Here is a 4,839-nt window from a genome sequence, read left to right on the forward strand (position 1 = left end):
CATTATAAATTTGGTCATCTCCAAGTAGGGTACCAGGTTGGCCCAGTTCAGCACGAATCAATAGGCTTAAAGCTGTTCGTGGCCTCAAGTGCAATGGACACCGAGATGCTCTGACTCGAAATAAGGCCTGATATCCCTGCAGTGAATTGAATGCAGGCTCGTCTTGCATCTCCCAAGACGAAGGGATGTCTGAATCCCCTGTGGAGACCACAGAGAAAGACCGAGTTCTCCGCGTCATCATGACCGGAGGCCTCACATCATTTGAAAACTCGAGAGATCCGCGGAGATCAATGCTTCCAAAGCAGAAGATGCCTGACTCCTCTTGAAAATGGATACGAGTCCCAGGATAACTGTGGCACGTGGAAAGGGACCCTGGGTCTCACGCCTCACGTGGAGACGCGTATCTAGTGAGGATTTAGCTTAATTAAAGTGGTTGATTTGCATTCAATTGATGTAAGATATGGTCTTGCAATCCTTATCAGGAGTTAAGTATATTGTACTTGCTTAGGGCTTTGAAGGCTCTTGGTCTGGATTAACCTAAACTCCTACTCCAGAATTGATAGCATTGGTGTAAGTGGTAATAATATAGTAGATAGGACAACTATTGTAGGTAGAAGGGTTATTTGTTTTGTGGTAGAAAATTGTCATTTTATTTTTATATTATTTGTGGAGGGAAATATTGTTAGTGCGGTGGAATATGTGAGTCGTATATAGAAATATAAATTTAGTAGTGCTGTGATTGCTATGAGAGTGGGTAGGATGAGGCTGTCATTTTTTGTTATTTCTTGAATAATTATTCATTTTGGCATAAATCCTGATAGAGGGGGAAGTCCTCCTATTGACAGAAGGGTAATGAGGACTAGGACGGTTATTACGGGTATTTTATTTCAGGTATGTGATAGTGATAGTGTGGTAGTAGTTGAATTGGCTATAAATAATGTGAATATAGTGGAAGTTATGATAATATAAATGATTAGGTTTAGTAGTGTTATTGTGGGATTATATGGTAAGACTGCCGTTATTCAACCCATATGAGCAATTGATGAATATGCTATAATTTTTCGTAGCTGGGTTTGGTTTAGTCCTCCTCAACCTCCAATTATGATTGATAGAATGGAGATGGTTAGGATCATGTTTAGGTTAATGGATGGGAAAATTTGGTAGAGAGAACGGACATGGGTGCTAATTTTTGTCATGTAAGTAGAATTAGGCCTGACGATAATGGAATGCCTTGTGTTACTTCTGGAAGTCAGAAGTGAAATGGGGCTATTCCTAGTTTTATAGTGAGAGCTATTGTTATGAGTATGGATGCCACTGGATTAAATAGTTTTATTACAGTTCATTGGCCTGAAAATATTAGGTTAATAATGACGGCTATTATTAGTAGTATTGAGGCCGTTGATTGGGTTAAGAAATATTTAGTTGCTGCTTCTGTGGCTCGTGGATTATGCTTTTTCATTATGATGGGAATGATGGCGAGCATATTTATTTCAAATCCAATTCAGACAAGTAGTCAATGGGAGCTAATTATAACAATGATGGTGCCTAGTATTATTGTTGATAGAATGAGGATAAAGATGATTGGATTTATTAGTACGGGAAGGGTTTAAACCAACATTTTCGGGGTATGGGCCCGATAGCTTAATTAGCTGACCTTACTATTAGAATTTGGTGTATTTGGGAGCACGAAGAGTTTTGGATTCTTGGGAGTAGGTTCAATTCCTATAATTCTAGAAATAAGAGGGCTTAAACCTCTATTATTTACTCTATCAAAGTAACTCTTTTGTCAGACATATTTCTTATGTTTGTGGGGGGATGCTTGATATAAAGATGGGTAGTGATACGTGTCATATGCATAGGGCTAATGTCAAGGGTAAAAAGTTTTTTCATAATAGGTGTATTAGTTGGTCGTAGCGAAATCGAGGATAGGATGCTCGGATTCATAAGAAGGAGATTGTTAGTAGTAAAGATTTAATGGTAAAATTGATTGTGTAAAGTTCTGGTAAGATTGGGTTGTGGAATGCTCCTAAGAATAGAATCGTTGTGAAGATGTTTATTATAATAATATTTGCATATTCTGCTATGAAAAATAGGGCAAATGGTCCTGCTGCATATTCTACGTTAAAGCCAGAAACTAATTCTGATTCGCCCTCGGTGAGGTCAAATGGAGCCCGGTTTGTTTCTGCTAGTGTTGAGATAAATCATATTATTGCCAGGGGCCATGCTGGGAAAATAAGTCATACTTGTTCTTGTGTAATAATTAGGGTAGAGAGTGTAAAGGATCCGTTTATTAAGAGGATGGATAGTAGGATAATTGCTAGTGTTACTTCATATGAAATTGTTTGTGCTACCGCTCGTAGGGCCCCGATTAGTGCATATTTAGAATTGGAAGCTCAGCCTGATCAGAGAATAGAATATACGGCTAGACTTGATATTGCTAATATGAATAGGACTCCTAAATTTATGTTGATGAGAGGGTATGGTATGGGTAGGGGGATTCATATGGTTAAAGCTAGACTTAGGGCTAGAATGGGGGCTAGAATAAATATTGAGATTGAAGATGTGGCGGGTCGTAGTGGTTCTTTAATGAAAAGTTTAATGGCATCCGCAATAGGTTGGAGTAGGCCATAGGGACCTACAACATTTGGGCCTTTTCGAAATTGTATGTACCCTAGGACTTTCCGTTCCACTAGTGTGAGAAATGCCACGGCTAAAAGAATAGGGATAATTAGTATTAAAATATTAATTATAAACATGTTGTTAAGGAGAGGATTTGAATCTCTGATTATAAAGTTTTAAGTTTTACGCAATTACCGGGCTCTGCCACCTTAACAAGGCCCTTTTCTAGGGCAAGATTTGTTTGTGAAGTTAATTAAGATGATATCATTAATTAATTTAAGGCGCTTATTTAAAGTTGGCCTTATTTCTCTGGTCCTTTCGTACTGGGAGAAATACATAATAGATAGAAACCGACCTGGATTACTCCGGTCTGAACTCAGATCACGTAGGACTTTAATCGTTGAACAAACGAACCTTTGATAGCGGTTGCACCATCGGGATGTCCTGATCCAACATCGAGGTCGTAAACCCTATTGTCGATATGGACTCTTGAATAGGATTGCGCTGTTATCCCTAGGGTAACTTGTTCCGTTGATCAATTTTTTGGATCAATAAGCGATTGTGTGATTCGACTTGTAGGTCTAGTCTTTAAAATCGCTCGGAGGATTTCTTATTCTCCGAGATCACCCCAATCAAAGCTGTTAACCCATAAAGAGTGTTGTTGTTTCCTTGGTGATAAAATTTGATTCTTTGGGCTAAGTAGTTAAAGCTCCATAGGGTCTTCTCGTCTTATTGGCATATTCCCGCCTCTTCACGGGAAGGTCAATTTCACTGATTAGAAGTAAGAGACAGTAAAACCCTCGTGTGGCCATTCATACAAGTCCTTATTTAGAGAACAAGTGATTATGCTACCTTTGCACGGTCAGGATACCGCGGCCGTTTAACGGTTGTCACTGGGCAGGCAGTGCCTCCAATACTAGTTATGCTGGAGGTGATGTTTTTGGTAAACAGGCGGGGTTTAGTGTTTGCCGAGTTCCTTTTACTTCTTTTAATCTTTCCTTGGGTGCACTCCTGTGTCGGATTAACAGTGTAGTTAATAAGTTATTTATTGTTAGGTTTCTCTTATTTTGCTGTTAATAGTCAGAATATTATCAGGTACTGACTTAAACTTATGCGGGGAGAAGTTGCTTCTTGTTACTCATATTAACATTATTGCTTCTATTTTCAATAGATTAGTCCAGTATTAGACTAGGAGTTGATTATTTATTATTGGAATTAGCATTATTTTATTGTTGAGCTTTAACGCTTTCTTAATTGGTGGCTGCTTTTAGGCCCACTATGGTTTGATATTAAGTTTTACTCTCTAGTTAAGGTTGTATCCATTTCTAAAAGGCTGTACCTTTTTAGACTAACTTTTAAAAATACATTATAATTTGTTTATATTTTTGGTATTTTTAAAGCTGAACTAAAATTCATTTTCTGGACAACCAGCTATCACCAGGCTCGTTGGGCGTTTCACCTCTACTTATAAATCTTCTCACTATTTTGCTACATAGATGAGTTGGTTCTCGATAAATTGTTCATAAGTAGCTCGTCTGGTTTCGGGGTACTTAGCTGAAATTCATTTTGTTAAGTTTTTACTAGTTAACTCATTATGCAAAAGGTACAAGGGGTAATCTTTGCTTTTTTGTACTTTAATTTTTTTCTTTCATCATTCCCTTACGGTACTTTCTCTATAGCGCCGTGTTAAAATTTCTATCTCCTATACTTTTTGTTGTTGAATAAATGTTTTATTTTACAGTGTATTGATAATTTAGCGTGAATGGATTTTTTCGGGCTAGAATTAGTTCAAGATATTCATAATATGTGAAATCTTCTAGGTGTAGACTAGGCGCTTTGTTTAAGCTATATCTTGATTTATCCAAGCACACTTTCCAGTATGCTTACCTTGTTACGACTTGTCTCCTCTCATGTGATTAATACGTATGAATAAATTTGAGTGTATTGTGCCTACTTGAGGAGGGTGACGGGCGGTGTGTGCGTGCTTCATGGCCTAATTCAACTAAGCACTCTATTCTTAGTTTACTGCTAAATCCTCCTTTGGTTACTGGTTTCATAATAACTTTCGTATTAGATTTTCTTAGGTTAGAAAATGTAGCCCATTTCTTCCCATTCCATAGGTTACACCTTGACCTAACGTTTTTATGTATTATGATTGTGCTTACTTTTGTACCTTTTTAGGGTTTGCTGAAGGTGGCGGTATATAGACTGTATTAGCAA

The 4,839-nt window shown here is 37.7% G+C and overlaps 1 pseudogene; it reads right to left on the bottom strand.

Moving 5' to 3' along the window:
* Positions 1-546: 546 nt before the first annotated feature.
* Positions 547-4,435, bottom strand: LOC133053792 (NADH-ubiquinone oxidoreductase chain 1-like; annotated as a pseudogene).
* Between the last annotated feature and the right edge of the window lie 404 nt (positions 4,436-4,839).

The sequence above is a fragment of the Dama dama genome, unplaced genomic scaffold (assembly GCF_033118175.1).
Source record: "Dama dama isolate Ldn47 unplaced genomic scaffold, ASM3311817v1 ptg000279l, whole genome shotgun sequence".
NCBI classification, from domain to species: domain Eukaryota; kingdom Metazoa; phylum Chordata; class Mammalia; order Artiodactyla; family Cervidae; genus Dama; species Dama dama.